Source organism: Hyposmocoma kahamanoa, unplaced genomic scaffold (genome assembly GCF_003589595.1).
Source record: "Hyposmocoma kahamanoa isolate Upper Pololo Valley unplaced genomic scaffold, ASM358959v1 181, whole genome shotgun sequence".
NCBI classification, from domain to species: domain Eukaryota; kingdom Metazoa; phylum Arthropoda; class Insecta; order Lepidoptera; family Cosmopterigidae; genus Hyposmocoma; species Hyposmocoma kahamanoa.
The window spans coordinates 1,378,466-1,387,335 of NW_020653712.1; positions in this window are offsets into that span (position 1 = coordinate 1,378,466).

An 8,870-nucleotide genomic window follows, 5' to 3' on the forward strand; every position below is an offset into this window, starting at 1 on the left:
AACACTGGAACTGCAAAAGTTCCGATGCACTCATATTGCAGCTCATGTAACTATACTCTAGCCAAATTCGATGTAGAATGTTTAATAACAAAACATTGCTAGGCAACGAATGATGGCATAGGAGAACATTTTTTCAATGCTCATTATTAAGGTTGGCTCTGCCCACGGCCTGCTCCCTTAAGGCCCATTTAGATGGAGAGATTTTATCGCACGCTTCGCGACGAACAATCGTACGCGATTATCGTAAGCAATAATCGCCATAAGATTATCGTATCATAATGTTTACATTCAGGCAAGAACTAAAATCTCGCCTATGATTATGTCATACGAGATTCGCAAGTAACTTAATTGCCCCCTCGACTGTATACACAGAGAAATATGTGGTAAGGAGATTCTTGCTTACGAGTTTTCGACTTGTCTAAACACGATTTCGTATGACATTTTTTCAAGTTCATACGATTATCGTACAAATCCGTTCGAACCATAGATTTAGTGGATATACTAAATCTATGGTTCAGTGAGTTCAGTGATTACTTCGGTATTGACTATGGACATATCAAAATGACGCAAAAATCATTCAAATTTGGAACCGCCGATAATATTAAGATGAATTTAATAGAAATACACATTTTTAAATTGTTTTTTTTTTTTTCTTCAAATTTTATTACATTTCTTAACCCAAATTTTTTTTTCGCTCTGGTTTCATTAATTCTTGTCTTAGAAAAGCAGTGGTAATCAAACCCTCGCGCACTGCACTCGAAAAACGGCTGGCACAGAAACTCGAAATACGATTTTTGCTTTCGAGTTCTGTTTACACGGAGACGTTTAATATTCAAAGGCGAGGCGATTATCGCTCATGTGAAATGGCGATAATCGCGAATGTTTAGACGAGGAAAGTTTTTTTATGTTCTTTGGATAATCGTATCTTCGAGACGAGAAACTCTCCATCTAAATGGCCCTTTAATTTGAATTTAAAAAGGTTAGTAGGTAATTGGGTTATGTAGAAGTAATACTTACCTAGCCAATTATTATAAAGTTTAGAAAATTACTATTGATACGTATGATCTAGGAATAAAAATAAGTGTTTGCATCCTATTAATATTTACTGCTAGATGGTAGGTAATGGTAGATGAAAAGAAACAAAATTGTAACATTTTATTTGATATTAATTTAATATAATATTATTTTATATCATCCAGCATCTATTTCAGATTCTGAACTTGAATTACCACCAGAACTCGAATGTTTGCAATCTCTCCCTTCAAATCAAAATGTCATCAGGGATGACACAGTTTTATAAATAATTAATTACTAGTAATTTTTATGTCATTTTAAGGTGATTTGAAACTTCTGTTGCATAATATTCATTATAAACATGGCTTAAAGATTTACTATTATCCATAATCTAGTTGAATTTCATAGAAATATATTGAAATTGTGGTAACTGTGAAAGAGATGAAATCCCTAAAAATCATGTTTGTTGTTGTTTCAGTGTTTTTGTTTGTTGACATGTATTCTACATCGAATTTGGCTAGACTATAGGCAAATATACTATACTATTTTTTTACAAGATGGAGTAAAGTGACGTTTGTAGGGTTGCCATTTGATTAAAATTTCAAATGGCCATATATTGCTAAGTTTTATTGAAAAGTACGCGAAACTGGATTAATCCCTAGTTTGCCAGGCTTGAGAGGTGGAATATTTTCGTCAAATTTAAATGAGACCAATACTGAGTACACACTTAGGCTTTAAACAGACAGACTGCATTTCAACTGCACTCCGACTGCAAATTTGCAGTTTGAAGCAGTTCAAATGCAGTTGATGCATTTTAACTGCATTCAACCGTTTCGTTGAAACTGCACACCTACTACTAATTACTGTAAACTGCAAATTTGCAGTCGGAGTGCAGTTGAAATGCAGTCTGTCTGTCTAGAGCCTTACCCTCTTTCCAGCAAAATAAGAATCATCAAAACTGGTTCACAAATGCCGAAGTAGTTAATCGCACACACAAAAAACAGCCCAAATTGAGAACCACTTCGTTTTTTTTGAATCAGTTAAAAAACAGGTCTCGTGTTTTCCTGAGAATCCTCACGGAATCTGGGGACTTCCCTCAGCTACCGTAACGTATTTAGTTTGTGCGTTACACAATTGAGATAAAGTGCATTCCCTTTAATGCATTGTCATTAATTCATTGCGAATTAATTATCATGTTAATTCAACCATAATTGTGACTTCGAACCCTGGTCAAAATAAACGCATTTTACGTAATAAAGTTTTAAAATCTACTTGACGTTCTTACGTAATTAATTAACTAATTAAGTTAGTTCTTATTAGACCATATTTTGTATGTAAATTCAGAGCATAATATGTTAAAAAATTGTTACATTATATGTAGATTTTTTTCTATATAAAACATAGGCAATTATTCTAACAAAAATACGGGAGCACATTTTTAGATAATGCACGCAAGATTGTTGTTTATATTGTCGGTGTTGTGTGTAATGTTAATATTTACATATATTTATGTATGTAGGGTGAAATTTTATTTATTACTCACTATGATACTACATATTTACGCATTGATTTGTCATATAAAGCAATTATAGATTCCAATCCAAATGCAAGCAATTTAAAAACTAATTCTGTGGCTCTAGTGAAAAGGGGTGCAAGTCAAAAAAGCCTACTTTACAAGGAGACGGGAAAAACAGACATGGTATTCACCGTTAAGTGTTTTTCGCGTTTCCTTGTAAAGTTGTCAATTTTTGACTTGTACGCCTTTTCACTAGAGACACAGAATTGATTTAAATGGCTTCTTACTGTTCATTTGATAGTTGTGCAAAGAAAGAAATTTATTCATGACACCACAAAAGAAAAGCAAAACTAAAAGTAAAAAAAAAATAGAAATTATTTCTCAAATAAAATCCAATAATTTTTATTATTAATATTATTATTTTATTTCATAGCATTTTACAAGAAACTCCCCAGTTATTCTCGCGTCGTCTCGGGAATTCACGTAGATAGTATCGTATCTAGTTTGTACGTTACACAATAAACTTCATTATACTATGTACATGTAGCAGTAGTAGTAGAGCTCTTTGTACGCAGCAGTAATGCTGACATTACCGGCAAGCAGTAATGTCAGCATTACTGCGTGCCTGTTTTGAAGGGTAAGGGTGCTAGTAAAATTACAGGCACATGGGACTTGTCAGCTTATATCTCAGAGTGACGGCCGCAGTTGCAGTGCCCCTCAGGTCTTTGCGATTTAATGTTTTGTTGGCACTGCAACTTGTATTGACAGATGTATCGCTTGCCATCAGGCGCACGACTTGTTCGTCCCGTCACGTGGTATCATTAAAAATATATATTTTGTTATTGAACCCCGCTTTCATTTGGTTCGAGGTGCTCATTAAAATTGTGCAGAGAAAAAAAATAAATCGACAAGTTAGTATAAAGATTGGAGCAATAATAATTGGCAAATTAAGCAATTGAAGTGTATTTTTTGTAAATTTAACTGTTCGTGGGGAAAACTGGAGATTTTGTAAATTTAAGAAACAGTTACTGTCATTAACGACTTTTCACAATAATATGAAATTGTTTGTATTACAGGAATGAGTAGAAAAGTAAAATTTTATAATTTAAATAAAAATTGTATTCTTCTAGGGTAATAGATAAAATTTCACCCTAAGCGTATAATAGAGAAAAAAAAAATTAAAAAGGCCTAAAAATCCGCACTGTTGTATTTAGTCAAAACCTAGGTCACTAAATAGTTGTTGAAAATATATTACAAATTTTTGGAATTTCTATGGTGTCTTAGCTGTAGGACAAGTCGTATTAGTATATAATGTTACTGTTATAAACGAAAATGTTGACATTTCCTGTTCATTTTATATTTTAGGTTTTGTTGTGGAATTTATGATCGCAGTACGTGCATAACAGTGTTACCAGGATTGTTACATTTTCCGCGTCATTCGGCGGGCATTTTGTACGTGATTTTCCCATAAACCCTAAAAGGCTAGCTAATTCGCCCAACTTGTGGTGATTTTGGGATGTGAAATTTTTTTTCCAGAAATCCCCACCATGCGGCTATTTCGGTTCAATAACTTTATGGCTGTCATACTGTGTGCCTTCCAGTTTAAATTTGCATTTGTTTCATTATTTCGTAAGTATGAGTTACGTTGTTTGTACTCCTCACCAACTGCTGTATCTGATGGGATTTACACTAGATCGACAGGTCGCCTTCGCTTGCCCGCTGAAGGCGGTAATCTACCCAGCATCCACACTGACTCGTTTGACGTCCGCAGTTCTCACTGCCGGTCACAAGCGACACAAAACAAGAATATGATGGAATTCACAATGTATTTTTCTTGTTTTCTATTGGTGCACGTACATTATAATTTCTATCGTAACTGCAAGGTTTTGTGTTCATTTTTGCCTCTTCCGAGACCAAATTTTCAAATCCAAAAACTATTGTTTTTTGGATCTAAATCTAGTATATCTAGGAGTAAATCCGATAAAAAAAGCGTCTGAATAACGCTTTATTATTTACTCTAAGCAATCAGGGTTCATAATGAACCTTTAATTTGTGGCACGCGGACTGTAATTAAAATTAATCTCGTCAGTTTCCCCATAAGGTAGGTCAAGACTACGGGGATATGTAGCTTATATGATAATAATCCTAATTAAAGAAATAAAATTGATACCTCACAAGTAAGTCGACAACGAGCCACAAAATAACATTTTTTGCATTTTAACTAAAATAGATCCTTTTTTATGTATTTTACAGAAATTACGTAGCTCTTTTACTTTTAAAAATGGAAAACAAACAAAACACGTGTTTTGTTCACTTTTAATTGTGGAACCCATTGACTTACAAATAAATGGACGACGGGTCTAATACAAAAACCACGAAAAAAATGTCTCAAGTCAACCTATTTAAACGTAGTGACATTTCAAGGAATATGAAAAAGCTAAAACGTTGAATTTAAATTGTAATGTCATCGCAGTACTGTCTAATTTTGCTTGCTTCGCAGTCAGTCGAACAAACGAAGACTAGAGCGTGAATGACGCTCTATATATGATTTTAACGCCCTATAAGTTCGGACACTTTAACGCGGACCCGACGTTCATATAATTGTAAGTCAATGGTGAAACCTATAATATTTATGCACGTGAAAACATTGACTTACAATTATATGGACGTCGGGTCCGCGCTAAAAAGTGTCCGCACTTGTAAGGCGCTAAAATCGTATACAGAGCGCGACACTCCGCTTTAGTCTTCATTTGTTCTACGGACAGCGCGATACTGCGATGACATAACAATTTAAATTTCGAATAGGTTGACTTGGGACATTTTTTTCGTGGTTTTTGTATTAGACCCGTCGTCCATTTATTTGTAAGTCAATGCGTGAAAAAGAAAATATTCAATTATTTTTTGTGAAATTACTCCACTAGTTTGTTATAATTATTAATACAAAGATCGAACATTTCGAACCGGCCGAATTCGAACTGACATTCAACAAAAATTTTATTACACTTAATAGCGTTATCTCTAGCCATGGCTGGTAGCTGTAAAGGTAACTGGGAGACGAAATACTGTCATAGATTTCTCATAAATGGCGCTACGCGTAAAAAGTCGGGAACCTAATACAAAGATCCGACAACAAGCTCATGGACAAATTCGTGAGGTTCGCTGGTTCGTTACGTGGCTTAGTTGGCATAGCTTCTGGCACGGTTTGCTATCGATCCGGTTGGATCGAAGGATTTTTCTGAGTGTTCGATCTTTGTATTAATAATTATAACAAACGCATAAGCATATATTCAAGTTAAAAAGTAAAAATTTCTATTTTGTGGCTTACAGCAACTTACGTGGGAGATATCGACATACACTCATGGTAATATTTAGAGTACCCAACGCTAAAAACAAGGTTTAATTTATCGAGTTCTTAGGTTTTCGCGATTGTTACATATAGGAAATGAAACTATTATTCCGGATTTAAATCAACAAGTCTGCAGTCTGCGAGCATGTCATGGATAAACCTACACATAAAATGAAGTTTGAGAAACCTCATGTCCCTGCAAAAGAAGTCGTTATCTACCCAGGATGCTGCGAGGCCATTGAAATTAAAAAACATTCTAATTTCAACAGGGAAGATGGTTTCTCCGTACGTTCTGATGAAAAATGGGATTTTTCATAACAGACATAAGACTGCAGTACTAATTAATATGTTTTAATTTATTCTAATTTCTATTCTTAATTAATAATAAATTGTACTTAATAAAAATTCATTCAATAAAGTAATTTGTAAAACGTAATATAGAGTAAATTGGATTGTTTTCTTTGCAAAATTAAAAATAAGGTATTTAATTAATAACTTTTGTAATTATAGTGAAAAAAAATAGGGTGGTTTGCATTAATATTAGACATAACTGGTTGATGACTGTACCACCTCAGTCAACCGTGGCCCGAACGTTAGTTTGTTTGAAAAAAAAAAAACACATTTCGCGTGATTTAAATGAAAAATAGGAAAAATACAACATATAACAGGAAAAATAGTTTCATTTCCTAAGGTTTATTTATTATGTAACAAATTTTGAAAATGGTTGTTCTTCTGTTTTGACTTTGGTTCTGCTTAATTGAACAGCAAGTGTGTAGAAAAGAATAGCTATACCCTGGAATTTTGCTTTTGTGGCTGTCGTGGTGGTATTTCATAGCTGCCTATTTAAATAGCTTACATACATTACTGCCTCCGTGTCTAAACGGTTACCATACTGGATTGTTTTAACGGCTTTTTTGTTACGTGTCGATTCCGAATTCTATTTTGACCAAATTGATCGATTGGATATCGTTCTCGAATCGAAGGGCGCTTTCCGAGCTATTCAGAACATTCGAGTTAAACGTTCGATTCAGGGGGTCTATTCTCGATCTCCGTCCGACATCCGTCCGAAACAATTACTGCCAAATAAGCAATACTTGACCAAATGAAAAGACGCGTGATGCGAATGAAGCTTCGTACTGGATACTTGTGTTTTAATTTTGTCAAATATTACTTATTTGACAGTAATTGTTTCGGACGGATGTCGGACGGAGATCGAGAGTAGACCCCCAGATTCGGATACGATATCGTTATCGATACGAACTCGGGCACACATAACAATGGCGTGCTGTTCCATTCGGTGATGTGGGGGAAAACAGCAAAACATCTAATTACAAAACAAACCGAATCAAGTCTCATCGGTAATTAAATATTATATATGTAATTTTGCAATTTACGTCCATTATAGCACAGCTCAAGTTAAACTGGTCAATTTGAAGTGAAACAATTGACGACACCCGTCAATTGTTTCGAATTCGTGCTGGCCGATCGGAGCGCAGTTGTCACAGTAATGATATGGCAGAATAGTTTTCAAACAAATTATATGACATTTCGTCTCTATTTCTGGTTATATACTCGATGTTATAATACAATGGTAGTTGAACAGTAGCTCGGTGGCTAGCCACTGAGAAGCTACTAGGTACTCGTAACTTTTAGCGGAATACCAACCGTACAAAATCCTGACATTGGGCCTTACCTTGAGCTCTTATTACAGTTCAGTATAGGTTAGTAACGTCTAAAAAGCGGGATGGTGATATACACTTTATCTAGCGCTGTCTCACAACGATTCAATTTACGTCCTAAACTGAATCGTAATAAGAGTTCATGGTAAGGCCCATTGTCTTTATATGTAAGATGACTTATAATTAGCAGATATATGAACATTGTTATCATAATTCAACCTTTATAGTGTTACTCTAAATAAGTCCATGAGTATAATATACAAAAAAAAGTTAACTTGTAAAACACGCAAGCCTCACGTGTATTGTTATTTATAACTTATCAATGTTATCATATACATATCAAGTTATGTGAATGGGTGGTATTTGTAATTAAATGAACATTGTCAAAGCTTATAATTTAATAAATATATTTTTTTTATTTACCGTATTTTCTTGGTTGTTTTATTTAAGAGCCGCAGTAGCACAACGAGAGATTGGTTGCTTCTCCATTTTACAGGACTACGATTGGAAATCCCTGTAGCCAGGGCTGGGCAAAATACATGCTACGTCTGAATTGAAATACAAATTACAAAATACTTTCATGGGGTGTATTTAAAATACAAATTACAAAATACTTTATTAATATACCTGTCGCGACATGTGGAAACCAACAATTTCCTTCAAAGTTTCTTCCACAATAAATCTTGAAAAAGAAGTTTTAAATTATTCAGTTTTACTAGAAAAAAACTGTTAAACCAATCGATACAACCATACTACAGAGCACGTAGTACGTACAATTATTATTAATATTTCCATACAAGACGAACACTTTATACGGGCTGTATATTTGAAAGGGAGACATACTTATAGAGTGTGTTATATTCCCGATTCTGAACCAAAAAAAAATAAACTAATGAACTTAAAGTTAACAAAAAAATATTTTTTTATTTTAGACTAGACTACTACTTGTGAACAACATTACTTATCGAAATCTATGCACACCACTATTATTGCTCCAACAGACGCAGCGGCGAGTTGAGCATGATTTCAAGCACTGGAAATACGACACTAATGGCAAGGACTTGAAGTATAATTTCTAGTGCTTTAAATCATACTCAAGTCCTGACTTGAGCATTGAGTAGAGTTCTGGAATACGACCCTAAGTTATAACCGCGAAACGTTGACTTTGACGTCTTTGACTTTACCATGCAGTGTTGCCTACACACACACACACACGAATGCGCTCATACACACACACACACACACACACACACACACACACACACACACACACACACACACACACACACACACACACACACACACACACACACAC